At 43.1% G+C, this 15,516-nt stretch overlaps 1 long non-coding RNA gene across 1 annotated transcript; it reads left to right on the top strand.

Moving 5' to 3' along the window:
- Window positions 1-1,615: 1,615 nt before the first annotated feature.
- LOC143782194 (uncharacterized) lies at window positions 1,616-7,090 on the top strand. Its single transcript, XR_013216887.1, has 3 exons — window positions 1,616-1,711; window positions 6,492-6,557; window positions 6,941-7,090. It is a non-coding gene; the product is annotated as an uncharacterized LOC143782194 (long non-coding RNA).
- Window positions 7,091-15,516: the final 8,426 nt, after the last annotated feature.

The following is a 15,516-nucleotide window of genomic DNA, read 5'->3' on the forward strand; positions in this document are numbered from 1 at the left end:
TTACAGATTTTGCAATATATATATTTTTATATTTATATTATTAAATACATCTTTTAAACAGAACTGATGAGGCAGATGAACTTACATTGAAATCCTTGTCACATTGGCCATATAATCCAAATATTAAAATTTGCAAGAATTAGGTTAAAACATTCAAAATCTCATCAGGTCTAATAGGTCTAGATAAACCCTTCCATGAGTTAATGAAGCATTATGGCATACTATTGCGGCATGCCAGTGGTGTGGACTCAGAAGTTGAGTTTACGGTATGTATAGCTGCTGTCAGTTCCTGCAATGGCTAACACCAATTCTGGCAATTGGAACCCTTAAATTTAAATAAAATAGTTAAAAAAGTACAAAAAAGTAAACAACCTTTTCCTTTATAAAATCTTTTATTATTGAAAAAAATATTTTAAAATAGTATACGTACTTGGTATGACCACATCTGTAAGAAGCTGAGCTAGAAAATTTGCAAATCATATATCTTGTCATCATGCCTGTTGAAAAGTGGAATAAAATAGAGCCAAAAAGTCACCCTAAAAGTTTGACAGTGAAAGCAAGATCATGTCCAGCTAAAATATAGCTCTAATACAACCCAATTGGCATAAAAATTAAAAATGTGTCTCAATATTGCAAAACAAGGGGTCTAACTTTTAAAACCGAGTCACTATCTGGGGGTTTACACTGTTCTAGAACTTCAGGGACAATGCAAAATGCACTTGGCAACTGCAAGCCATTACAATAAAATTTGCGCGTCATAGCCAAATGGCGCTCCTCTTCTTCTGAGCCCCATCTGCGCCCTGCCATGTGCCAAAACAGTAGTATATAACCACAAACAAGATATAGCGTAATAGGTAGAAATTGTAGAGCAAATTGTGTAATACATTTTCTTTTATAAGCGCCTGGGAATGTGCAAAAAAGTAAACAAAATATTTTTAAGACTGTAATTGCTGATTTTGATGGCCCATTGCTATAAAAGTCTATGTTTCAGCAAAAATCTTTTGTATCTTTTAATCTTTGAGTCCTCTGTAGTTGATACCTCCTTGCTGACAGTTCATGAAAATCATGTCATGGCATCAATCACCAATGTCATTCAAGTGCCGTCCAATTTTTTTCACCGCCCATAGACTTGCATTATCAATTTTGATCCTATACAAGAATCAAAATCGGACGTGTCTCTGAGATTTTCCGCCGGCTGCACAAAATCACGGACGTATGAATGGCCCCATAGTCTTTCACGGGTATAAGTACGATCTGTGAAAACCTCAGATAGCACTCATACGAGAAAAATGGACTTCTGAATGAGACCTCACATAAAAATTGCTAATAAGCTGCCTCATGGTTTATTTTGTCACAACCAAAATATAGTTTCAGGTTTAAGAGTGCCATCAGAAATGTCTGTAGAGAAAGATGCAAGGAATAAGGAATCCACATGTTTAGGCCAGTGCAGGCTATTCATGCATTGTGTCCTGCAATGGCAAAAGTGTTGGAACGTCATATCACAGTGTCCTTGTATTTCTTTTGTCAATAGTATTATGGTTTTATTCTTGCATTACATTATGAAATTGCTACTTCAATATCATTATAAATAAATGCGCATTTTTTTCTTGAAAACAAGAACTGCATACCTATGATATGAGTGGCTTCATAAGTGGGCAAGGTGAAGGAGGAAGTGTCTTATGGAATGCTACCGAAAGTCAGACTCCTAATGGTGAGTTGATGCACATTTGGCAAACCATTAAAAAGAGTAGGCTTCTACAAAAAAAAGGCTTTCAACTTTTTCATAGAATTTTCTTATATCGCTTCTCACACTCACTCATCCACTCACCTAAGCTAACAATAATTTAAGCGCACCCCATTGCTGGTTGTGACACCCACATCACACTTGTTGATGCCACCATTCGCTGTTTTCATAGGCCAGGAATATGCCTGCCCATGGTCACTGTGGAGAAACGGGGTCAGTGGGTGCTATCGTCCACTGGCCCGGCTGTCTTTAGCAAGACTGCATGGACCAGGGCTCATACCACTGAACGTCCGCTCTATCTCCCGGTGGGCAATACATAGACAACACAGGGTTAAGGTAAAACAGTGTGGTAATACTTTATTGAACCACAACACACAATAGCAAACAGAACAGTCCCAGCAATTACCCCAACATACTACACATGACAGGGTCTTACGTTTCCGTTGTCTCATCGGGATAATGGTAGATGTTATATCTGAGCTCCCAGGGTCACTATTCCACCTGTGATAATATACACACAGAGAAGAGATATCGACAAGCGTAGGAAGATGACAGAACAGTCCGTACAAGGTTCAAAGCCAGTTGACATGAGAGTCACCACTTGGCTTATCTGACCATCTCCATGGAACCAGGCGACCAGCGGGTCCCAAACCTCGCTTTCTCCAAACATATCCATGGTTCAGAGATGAAATAATTTATAATTGGCACACTCCAGAAATGTGATGCAAAGGGGAATATTTAATGTACATACAGTAGTAACAAATGTTTCGGTCCGCGTGGACCTTCATCGGTGTGCTAGATATATAGCTGAGGTGATGTGAACCATATAATGGGCCCCAATACAGTTAGTTTGTATCAACTGGAGAGTGTTGGGGAAAACACTAAGTGATGTGGCAGTCTAGCCATTGAAGGAAAGAAAAAAGGCGCGCAGAGGACTGGTGCAGCTACGCGGTATCCACCGCAAGTAGACTGTGCCTACACTCACCTAGGCACAGTCTACTTGCGGTGGATACCGCGTAGCTGCACCAGTCCTCTGCGCGCCTTTTTCCTTTCCTTCAACGGCTGGACTGCCACATCATTTAGTGTTTTCCTCAACACTCTCCAGTTGATTCAAACTAAAGGTACCTTCACACTAAGCGACTTTGCAGCGAGAACGACGACGATCCGTGACGTTGCAGCGTCCTGGATAGCTATCTCATTGTGTTTGACACGCAGCAGCGATCTAGATCCCGCTGTGATATCGCTGGTCGGAGCTAGAAGTCAAGAACTTTATTTCGTCGCTTGATCACCCGCTGTCATCGCTGTATCGGCGTGTGTGACTCGGATACAGCGATGTGTTCACTTGTAACCAGGGTAAACATCGGGTTACTAAGTGCAGGGCCGCGCTTAGTAACCCCATATTTACCCTAGTTACCATTGTAAAAGTAAAAAATAAAAACAGTACATACTCACCTTCTGATGTCTGTCACGTCCCCCGGCGTCCACAGGGTTACGCGCTGCTGCCGAGAACTTCCTGCACTGAATGTGTCAGCGCCGGCAGTAAAGCAGAGCACAGCGGTGACGTCACCGCTGTGCTCTACTTTACTGCCGGCGCTGACACATTCAGTGCAGGAAGTTCTCGGCAGCAGCGCGTAACCCTGTGGACGCCGGGGGACGTGACAGACATCAGAAGGTGAGTATGTACTGTTTTTTTTTTTTACTTTTACAATGGTAACCTGGGTAAATATCGGGTTACTAAGTGCGGCCCTGCGCTTAGTAACCCGATATTTACCCTGGTTACCCGGGTGCTGCAGGGGGACTTCGGCATCGTTGAAGACAGTTTCAACGATGTCGAAGTCATTCCCCTGATCGTTGGTCGCTGAAGAGAGCTGTCTGTGTGATAGCTCCCCAGCGACCTAAACAGCGACGCTGCAGCGATTGGCTCGTTGTCTATATCGCTGCAGCGTCGCTGAGTGTGACGGTACCTTAACTGTATTGGGGCCCATTATATGGTTCACATCACCTCAGCTATATATCTAGCACACTGATGAAGGTCCACGCGGACTGAAACGTTTGTGACTACTGTATGTACATTAAATATTCCCCTTTGCATCACATTTCTGGAGTGTGCCAATTATAAATTATTTCACGTATTAAGGTTTGGGAACCTATATTTGTGCACCTCCCTAGCAGGCTGTGCTGAAACATTTTCTGTACTATGGTTCAGAGATGGTCACTGGATCACATCTGTGTCCTTCCAACCGGAGCTGAAAACGCCTAGGTTGTTTCCTATAGAATCATAGATCAGTGTCCCTCGTGATGGAGCCATGATGAATTGGCTACAGTCGTTTCTCTTGTCTGTTGGGTGGTTTGCAGAATGTCCGGCTGGTAGCTCTGTGTTACTTCAGTCTCCCATGATGTGATCTCTTAGTCTTTTTATACCCAAGGCATGTAAGCTATTTTTAGAATTACCCAGGGTCCTTCAGTCCAACATCAAGATAAGGTACACAATGGTGATGGGACCCAGTAGCACTATTAGCATATCAGCACAAATCAATAAACAAAACTTAACACACCCTATGTACAGTCACTATTACAGACTTACACAGTATGTTAGATAGTATATCAGTTGGCAAGTCTGTCTTCTTGACCCACCAGACATAAACACTTAAATTCACAAGCCAATATACAGATAAAAAGCCAGTTCTTTTGGTTTGCAAAAACATGGTTGTCTGGGAAATTAAGATACAATCTGGTTTCTTTACAGTCACACACTAGTACACACGCCACCCAGCATCCCACACACATGATAGGTACTCTTCTAGCATTCTGGCATACACAGGGTAACACAACCAGGCTATACTTTCTCTCCTCAAGGTTGTAAGCATTTCTAGAGCAGCAAGGAACAAACATGTTACATTTTAGTTTTCATATGCGAACAAAGTGCAGTTCTTATAAAAAATGACAAAAAGATTAAATAATAAAAAGACATATACACAAGGCAAAAATAGTATAAAAATAAAAAGGATACTACAGAAAAGTCTTACGGACGGAATCTGTGAGACCTTACGGTGGAGGAGACCGCCACAGAAATTTGGACAGATCCATAATGCACATTGTATCTCCTAGGCATGACCATGAGTTTCTCTTGATGAGGTATTATGACCAACATGTGTCCAAGCACATTTTTACCAAATATGACAATTATATATGCAGAATTTGTAGTAATAATGCATTTCTGTGGTTTTCCAGTTTTGAAAAACATTGGGTTTAGATCACAGAATTGAGTAGGTTCCCAGAATACAGATTTGTATTAAAACTATCTAGAGACAGTTTTGACATAGAATATTATAGAAATGGAATGGAAAATATTGCACTTCCATTTGTACCATATGAGGACTGAATTTGAGATGTTCGAGCTTAGGGGCAATTATCTCCCCTTGTATTGATCAGCACCGTTTTGGTAACAAGGATGTACACAGTCAGTTTGCTCTTCCAAAAACTGTCAGATACTTGCTAATTTACCTTATCCATACCTAAATCCATAATGTACCACCTTTTACAGTCACATGTGGGCTGTTAGCTATGCATTGTTAGTATTATTAAAAAGATTGCCCACCAATGAATAACACCTCAGTTTGCTGCATAAAATAAGAGAAAAAACACACTAAGGGTACCGTCACACAGTGGCATTTTTATCGCTACGACGGCACGATTCGTGACATTGTAGCGATATCGTTACGATATCGCAGTGTCTGACACGCAGCAGCGATCAGGGATCCTGCTGAGAATCGTACGTCGTAGCAGATCGTTTGAAACTTTCTTTCGTCGCTGGATCTCCCGCTGTCATCGCTGGATCGTTGTGTGTGACAGCGATCCAGCGATGCGTTCGCTGGTAACCAGGGTAAACATCGGGTTACTAAGCGCAGGGCCGCGCTTAGTAACCCGATGTTTACCGTGGTTACCAGCGTAAAAGTAAAAAAAAAACAAACCGTACATACTCACCATCTGATGTCCGTCCGGTCCCTTGCAGTCTGCTTTCCGCTCTGACTGTCTGCCGGCCGGAAAGTGAGAGCAGATCACAGCGGTGACGTCACTTTACGGCGGCACTCAGTCACAGCGGGAAGCAGACTGCAAGGGACCGGACGGACATCAGATGGTGAGTATGTACGGTTTTTTTTTTTTTACTTTTACGCTGGTAACCAGGGTAAACATCGGGTTACTAAGCGCGGCCCTGCGCTTAGTAACCCGATGTTTACCCTGGTTACCCGGGGACTTCGGCATCGCTCCAGCGCCGTGATTGCAACGTGTGACCGCAGTCTACGACGCTGGAGCGATATTCATACGACGCTGCGACGTCACGGATCGTGCCGTCGTAGCGTCCAAAGTGTGACTGTGTGACAGTACCCGTACCCCCCCCCGACCTGACAGATGACACTCCACTGATCCGAGCACTGTGTCCTCTTGTGGTTTCATAACATTTATGTTAGTGAGCAGTGCAGCTTATCAGCGGCCATTGATGGCCTGCGGTCGTCTCAATTCTGTGTGACAGAACTGTTCCATCTGACAGAATTGTACTGGCTACAGCCCATCACTTACCCAAGTCTTCAGCACTCATAAACAATCTAGCAAGGTAAATACATATTTTTTAAATTCAAACGGAGGGCATTCCATGGGAATTGTTCAGTAGTGGACAATCCCTTTAACTACTGTTCTGACTTGTGTTTTTCCGATTAAGTAAATTATATTACATTTCTAAATTTAACAGATTTTGACACTCATTTTCATGGTAATATTGTGGAAGGCATTGGAGGCTCTGGAGCAAGGACTGAAAGTAAGTTCACTGATTTTACAATTCTGCACAGTTTAAAGGGAATATGTCACCCCATTTTAGGCCTATAAGCTGCGGCCACCACCATCGGGCTTATCTACAGCATTCTATAATGCTGTAGATAAGCCGCCGATGTAACCTGAAAGATAAGAAAAACAAGTTAGATTATGCTCACTCTGGGGCGGTCCCGATGCGGTCTGGGCCGATGGGTGTCGCGGTCTGTTTTTCTTATCTTTCAGGCTACATCGGGGGCTTATCTACAGCATTATAGAATGCTGTAGATAAGCCCCTGATTGCAGTGGCCTTAGCTTTTAGGCCTTAAATAGGGTGACAGATTCGCTTTAAGGTCATATAGAAGCTAATTTTTTTTTTATTTGTTTTTCAAGGTGATCCTGACTTCTCATATGGCTCTGCAGATACTGTTATATTTACTGGTGATAACTTTGTGGATCTGTTAATTATAGCACCAAATATTGTACCCATGGTTCACTGGATAAAACTGCCGATTGGTCGTGAAATATTCAGAAGTTATACTACCTCAGGTATGACTCTTTATCTACTTGAAATGTAAATATTTGCTCTGTCATACTTCAGAAATGATGTGTGTTGACTAAGAGAGCTAAAATAAGTAGACTAAATGTTAGGAATTGTGGTTCCGTGCTCCCACCTGGGAGTGGATCAGGTCCGGTCTACGCTACTCCAGTCGCAGGTACCACCATTGTCCTGACCCTGGAAGCGTAGCTATCACACACGCAGGGAAAACGTCCCATTCTTATGGAGCACTGCGTTCTGGAGTAGTAGGATGTGTGGGTTTGCGGGACACGGTATTTCCCACAGATTTCACAGCCTGGGGAACATGGAACACTGTGTTCCCTGGTTGCCCTCAACACAGTGTCTGGTACTGGACAGTGGAAGTGGCAGTGTCCATTCTGCTGTGTAAGTTAGTAGGGAGTGGTTGTCTGGGAGTGATTGGGAGGTATTCAACACCTGATCATTTCCCTCAGCATCGGGCAGGCTATTTAACCATGTTCCCATCTCAGGTCTTTGTTCTTTATTGCTGCTATTATGTGTTGTGGTGAGTGATGCTAGGAGTATTCATTTCTCTCTTTCAGGGTTGGTCTTAGGATTCCTTTTCCTTTCTCTTTGTGCTACACTCCCAGGGTTTATTGCAGAGGAATCTATCTATTATCGACTAGGCTCCGGCCATGTCACCAGATGGCAGCTGCCCGGTGACAGCAGGCTTGGGAAGGGCTCTGCTAAAGTCTCCCTCCCATGTACTGAGAGCTGGGTGAAGAGTATCCCAGTCATTTAAAGCTCGCTTAGGTGGCGTAGCTTGTGCCAAGTGCATATGTGGCTGCGCCTTTGCTAGTTTGGTTCCAGTCTTGCTGGGTCTCTCTGTGATTGCACATAAAACTAAAATCTTGTTTTGGGGCTCAGACTACACGTCAATTATAGTCAACAGCTTTTTTTTCTTTCTACTGGTGTTGCTGTGTGATCATCCTTTTCTTATATCACAGCCTGATGAAGACACTGGTCTGACATTGATAAGCTTTGCTCTTTGTTAAATAAACAATTCAAACTGTAACCGTGACGTCTCCTTGGATCATTCAGCAGTGCTTGTTGTCAGTAACTAGGGTCTGATGGGCACTGGTGCAAGATTTGGACCCGGTCCCCCCCATCCTGTTGTGCGTGTAATAAATAAAGAAATATATATATATATATACACTCACCGGCCACTTTATTAGGTACACCTGTCCAACTTCTTGTTAACACTTAATTTCTAATCAGCCAATCACATGGCGGCAACTCAGTGCATTTAGGCATGTAGACATGGTCAAGACAATCTCCTGCAGTTCAAACCGAGCATCAGTATGGGGAAGAAAGGTGATTTGAGTGCCTTTGAACGTGGCATGGTTGTTGGTGCCAGAAGGGCTTGTCTGAGTATTTCAGAAACTGCTGATCTACTGGGATTTTCACGCACAACCATCTCTAGGGTTTACAGAGAATGGTCCGAAAAAGAAAAAAAATCCAGTGAGCGGCAGTTCTGTGGGCGGAAATGCCTTGTTGATGCCAGAGGTCAGAGGAGAATGGGCAGACTGGTTCGAGCTGATAGAAAGGCAACAGTGACTGAAATCGCCACCCGTTACAACCAAGGTAGGCCTAAGAGCATCTCTGAACGCACAGTGCGTCGAACTTTGAGGCAGATGGGCTACAGCAGCAGAAGACCACACCGGGTACCACTCCTTTCAGCTAAGAACAGGAAACTGAGGCTACAATTTGTACAAGCTCATCGAAATTGGACAGTAGAAGATTGGAAAAACGTTGCTTGGTCTGATGAGTCTCGATTTCTGCTGCGACATTCGGATGGTAGGGTCAGAATTTGGCGTAAACAACATGAAAGCATGGATCCATCCTGCCTTGTATGGAGCATCTTTGGGATGTGCAGCCGACAAATCTGCAGCAACTGTGTGATGCCATCATGTCAATATGGACCAAAATCTCTGAGGAATGCTTCCAGCACCTTGTTGAATCTATGCCACAAAGAATTGAGGCAGTTCTGAAGGCAAAAGGGGGTCCAACCCGTTACTAGCATGGTGTACCTAATAATGTGGCCGGTGAGTGTATATATATATATATATATATATATATATATATATATATATATATTAGAAAGATGGAACATCACAAATCTTTTACTTATCTTCGGGTGCAGAGCCCCCAGACAACCTGTCCACTGGTTGCTGACAGTCCATATGCTTCACAACAAAAGGCAGCACTCCATTTTCTTTGAAATAATGTGCAGGAATTTATTGAACCCACATCTCCGTGCGACGCTTCGGCTCTAAATGAGCCTTTCTCAAGCCTTTTGTGAAGTATGTATATATATATATATATATATACAGTGCAAAAGTTTGGACACACCTACTCATTTAAAGATTTTTCTGTATTTTCATGACTATGAAAATAGTAAATTCACACTGAAGGCATCAAAACTATGAATTAACACATGTGGAATTATATACTTAACAAAAAAGTGTGAAACAACTGAAAATATGTCCTATATTCTAGGTTCTTCAAAGTAGCTAACCTTTGCTTTGATGACTGCTTTACACACTCTTGGCATTCTCTTGATGAACTTCAAGAGGTAGTCACTGGAAATGGTCTTCCAACAATCTTGAAGGAGTTCCCAGAGATGCTTAGCACTTGTTGGCCCTTTTGCCTTCACTCTGCGGTCCAGCTCACCCCAAACCATCTCGATTGGGTTCAGGTCTGGTGACTGTGGAGGCCAGGTCATGTGGCGTAGCACCCCATCACTCTCAATCTTGGTCAAATAGCCCTTACACAGCCTGGAGGTGTGTTTGGGGTCATTGTCCTGTTGAAAAATAAATGATGGTCCAACTAAACGCAAACTGGGTGGAATAGCATGCCACTGCAAGATGCTGTGGTAGCCATGCTGGTTCAGTATGTCTTCAATTTTTAATAAATCCCCAACAGTGTCACCAGCAAAGCACCCCCACACCATCACACCTCCTCCTCCATGCTTCACGGTGGGAACCAGGCATGTAGAGTCTATACGTTCACCTTTTCTGTGTCGCAAAAAGACACGGTGGTTGGAACCAAAGATCTCAAATTTGGACTCATCAGACCAAAGCACAGATTTCCACTGGTCTAATGTCCATTCCTTGTGTCCTTTAGCCCAAAAAAGTCTCTTCTGCTTGTTGCCTGTCCTTAGCAGTGGTTTCCTAGTAGCTATTTTACCATGAAGGACTGCTGCACAAAGTCTCCTCTTAACAGTTGTTGTAGAGATGTGTCTGCTGCTAGAACTCTGTGTGGCAATGACCTGGTCTCTAGTTTGAGCTGCTGTTAACCAGCGATTTCTGAGGCCGGTGACTCGGATAAACTTATCCTCAAAAGGAGAGGTGACTCTTGGTCTTCCTTTGCTGGGGCGGTCCTCATGTGAGCCAGTTTCTTTGTAGCGCTTGATGGTTTTTGCAACTGTACTTGGGGACACTTTCAAAGTTTTCCCAATTTTTCAGGACTGGTGACTGTGGAGGCCAGGTCATCTGGCGTAGCACCCCATCACTCTCCTTTTTGGTCATATAGCCCTTACACAGCCTGGAGGTGTGTTTGGGGTGATTGTCCTGCTGAAAAATAAATGATGGTCCAAATAAACGCAAACCGGATGGAATAGCATGCCGCTGCAAGATGCTGTGGTAGCCATGCTGGTTCAGTATGCCTTCAATTTTGAATAAATCCCCAACAGTGTCACCAGCAAAGCACCCCCACACCATCACACCTCCTCCTCCATGCTTCACGGTGGGAACCAGGTGTAATAATTATAGGGAATAACTCAGGAGACTCTTTACGTGGAACAACACAACTACAGGACACATTTTTATAAGTGGTAAAGTCTATATTATCACACGGTGATTCAAACAGGTGCAGAGAGAAACTCAAGTCCACAACACTTGGTGCAAATATCAAATGCAGCTCAGCAGTCTATAGGAAACTTCAGAGGAAAATGCAATCACGCAGAAAGTCTATGAAGCACAATCATTCTTGAAGATACTTGACACGAATAAGTCCTTGCTTAGTCCACAACACAGATAGATATGCTTATAAGGCAGTTCAAATAATATCTTAGCTCAACAAGGGAGGTCTGGGTAATAGTCTCAGGTTCTTGCAGAGCAGAAACAGCTTACATGTCCAGCAAATGCAGATGGAAGCAAACATGAGCAGCAGATGAAGGAGGATTACTGGAACTGGTGTATACAGCAGGAACTCAGAGCAGAGTAGCAGGATAACTACACAGGTTCACAAGAGCAGGTATATAGCCAGGGAGTAACCAGAGGTCAGGAGCTGGATGCAAGACAGAATACTCTAGCACAGACTGAAGGCTGGGGTGGAGTTTTATAGCAGGAAGACACAGTGCACATGAGACCAAAGACACCATCTTGGAAAAGGGCAGTAATGCACAAAAAGGTAATAAAAAAATGTTTAGAGTCCTGACACCAGGCATGTAGAGTCCATCCGTTCACATTTTCTGTGTTGCACAAAGACACGGTGGTTGGAACCAAAGATCTCAGATTTGGACTCATCAGACCAAAGCACAGATTTCCTCTGGTCTAAAGTCCATTCCTTGTGTTCTTTAGCCTAAACAAGTCTCTTCTGCTTGTTGCCTGTCCTTAGTAGTGGTTTCCCAGCAGCTATTTTACCATGAAGGCCTGCTGCACAAAATCTCCTCTTAACAGTTGTTGTAGAGATGTGTCTGCTGCTAGAACTCTGTGTGGCATTGACCTGGTCTCTAATCTGAGCTGCTGTTAACCTGTGATTTCTGAGGCCGGTGACTCGGATAAACGTATCGTCAGAAGCAGAGGTGACTGTTGGTCTTCCTTTCCTGGGGCGGTCCTCATGTGAGCCAGTTTCTTTGTAGCGCTTTATGGTTTTTGCCACTGCACTTGGGGACACTTTCAAAGTTTTCCCTATTTTTCGGACTGACTGACCTTCATTTCTTAAAGTAATGATGGCCACTCGTTTTTCTTTACTTAGCTGTTTTTTTCTTGCCATAATACAAATTCTAACAGTCTATTCAGTAGGACTTATCAGCTGTGTATCCACCATACTTCTGCACAACACAACTGATGGTCCCAAACCCATTTATAAGGCAAGAAATCCCACTTATTAAACCTGAGCGGGTACACCTGTGAACTGAATACTATTCCCAGTGACTACCTCTTGAAGCTCATCAAGAGAATGCCAAGAGTGTGCAAAGCAGTCATCAAAGCAAAAGGTGGCTACTTTGAAGAACCTAGAATATGATTCCACATGTGTTAATTCATAGTTTTGATGCCTTCAGTGTGAATGTACAATTTTCATAGTCATGAAAATACAGAAAAATCTTTAAATGAGAAGGTGTGTCCAAACTTTTGGTCTGTACTGTATATATATATATAGTTAGAATAGATATATACACATAGAATACATGTATTTACATGTCAGTGACACACACATTATATTACATATATATTTATATTACACTAGATGGTGGCCTGATTCTAACGCATCGGGTATTCTAGAATATGAATGTAATACAGAAAAATCTTTAAATGAGAAGGTGTGTCCAAACTTTTGGTCTGTACTGTATATATATATATATATATATATATATATATATATATATATATATATATATTGCATTCTTGCCCTTTTCAAAGAATATGAATGATAACACCAAAACCTTTTCTCCACTCATGGTTAGCGGTTGGGTGAAGCCATTTATTGTCAAACTACCGTGTTTTCTCTTTTTAAATCATAATGAGAACCCAAAACATCTAAATGACCCTGATCAAAACTTCACATATCCTGGTGATTTTGGCCTAATATCATGCATATATAACATATATATGCCCTCATCCTGGCCCCATAGACAGGCTGGTATAGATGTCCTCCAGCCTGTATATATGTCCTCCTGCCTGGTAAGTATGTTCACCTTCCTGGTCCCATCCTGGTATATACAGTGAAATAAATAATTATTTTATCCCTTGCTGATTTTGTAAGTTTGCCCACTGACAAAGACGTGAATAGTCTATAATTTTAAGGATAGGTAACATTGAGAGATATAATATTAAAAATAAAATCCAGAAAATCACATTGTATAAATTATATAAATTTATTTGAATTCTGCAGTGAGAAATAAGTATTTGATCCCTCTGGCAACCAAGACTTAATACTTGGTGGCAAAACCCTTGTTGGCAAGCACAGCAGTCAGACGTGTTTTGTAGTTGATGATGAGGTTTGCGCACATGTCAGGAGGTATTTTGGTCCACTCCTCTTTGCAGATCATCTCTAAATCATTAAGATTTTGAGGCTGTCGCCTGGCAACTCAGAGCTTCAACTCCCTCTATAAGATTTCTGTGGGATTAAGGTCTGGCGACTGGCTAGGCCACTCCATGACCTTAAAGAAGTGGCTCAAAAAGAGGCACATTGTTGCCTTGGCTGTATGTTTTGGGTCATTTTCTTGCTGAAAGACCCAGCCACGACTCATTTTTAATGTCCTGATGGAGACAAAGAGGTTGTCACTCAGGATTTTACGGTACATGGCTCCATCCATTCTCCCATTGATGCGGTGAAGTAGTCCTTTGCCATTAGCAGAGAAGCATCCCCAAAACATAATGTTTCCACCTCCATGCTTGACAGTGGGGACGGTGTTCTTTGGGACATAGGCAGCATTTCTCTTCCGCCAAACACATTGAGTTGAGTTAATGCCAAAGAGCTCAATTTTTGTCTCATCTGACCACAGCACCTTCTCCCAATCATCACAGAATCACCCAGGTGTTCATTGGCAAACTTCAGATGGGCCTGCACATGTGCCTTCTTGAGCAGGGGGACCTTGTGGGCACTGCAGGATTTTAAACCTTTATGGCGTAATGTGTTACCAATGGTTTTCTTGGTGACTGTGGACCCAGCTGCCTTGAGATCATTAGCAAGTTCCCCCTCACAGTGTAGTTTTAGGCTGATCTCTCACTTTCCTCATGATCAAGAATACCCCACGAGGTGAGATTTTACATGATTTTGCATGGTGCACCAACAGTTGTCTCTTCACCCAGCGTTTTTCTTATGGCTTTGTAGCCCATTTCAACTTTGTGCAGGTCTATGATCTTGTCCCTGACATCCTTATAAAGCTCTTTGGTCTTGCCCATGTTGTAGAGGTTAGAGTCTGACTGATTAATTGAGTCTGAGGACAGGAGTCTATTATAAATGTGACTATGTAAGACTGCTGTTTTTAATGCAGGTAACAAGCTGATTAGGAGCATCTAACTGGTAGGGGTTCAAATACTTATTTATCACTTCAAAATGCAAATGAATGTATATAATTTATATAGTGTGATTTTCTGGATTTTATTTTTGATATTCTATCTCTCAATGTTAAAATTAACCTACCCTTAAAATCATAGACTGTTCATGTCTTTGCCAATGGCAAACTTACAAACTCAGCAAGGGATCAAATACCGTATATATTCGAGTATAAGCTGAGATTTTCAGCCCCAAAAAATGGGCTGAAAGTGCCCCTCTTGGCTTATACTCGAGTCATGGAAGGCGGGGGGGGGGGGTCGGTGGGTGAGGGGGAGCGACACCAGTCAAATACTCACCTGCTCCCAGCACTCCTGGCGCGGTCCCTGCATGTCCCACGTCTCCGGGAGCAGCAGCTTCTTCCCCTGTTCAGCGGTCACTGGTACCGCTCATTAAAGTTATGAATATGGACTCCACTCCCAAAGGGTTGGAGCCGCATTTTCATTACTGTAATGAGCGGTGCCGCGTGACCGCTCACTACAGGAAGAAGCTGCCGCTCCCGGAGATGTGGGACATGCAGGGACCGGGTCAGGAGCGCCGGGAGCAGGTGAGTATGTCATATTCACCTTTCCGCGTTCCACCGACGCTCCATCTTCCGCGTCCACTTCAGTGACTGTTCAGGTCAGAGGGCGCGATGACGTTACTAGTGTGCGCGCTGCCCTCTGCCTGAACAGTCAGTGCGGAGAGACGGGACGCTGAGGAGCAGTGGGCAGCGACGAGAGGTGAGTATGTCATTTTTTTTTTAGTGCAGCAGCATTACATGTGGCACAATGCTATATGGAGCGTCTATGGGGCCATAAAGAACTGCATGGAGAATTATATGGGGCATCTATGGGGCCATAACTGCTTGGAGCATTATATGGGGCATCTATGGGGCCATAAAGAACTGCATGAAGCATTATATGGAGCATCTATAAGGACATTACTGCATGGAGCATTATATGGGGCATCTATGAAGCCATAATGAACTGCATGGAGCATTATATGGAGCATTACATGGGGCCATAAAGAACTGCATGGAGCATTATATGGGGCATCTATGGGGCCATAAAGAACTGCATGGAGCATTATATGGAGCATTACATGGGGCCATAAAGAACTGCATGGAGCA

This window comes from Ranitomeya variabilis, chromosome 6 (genome assembly GCF_051348905.1).
Source record: "Ranitomeya variabilis isolate aRanVar5 chromosome 6, aRanVar5.hap1, whole genome shotgun sequence".
NCBI lineage: Eukaryota > Metazoa > Chordata > Amphibia > Anura > Dendrobatidae > Ranitomeya > Ranitomeya variabilis.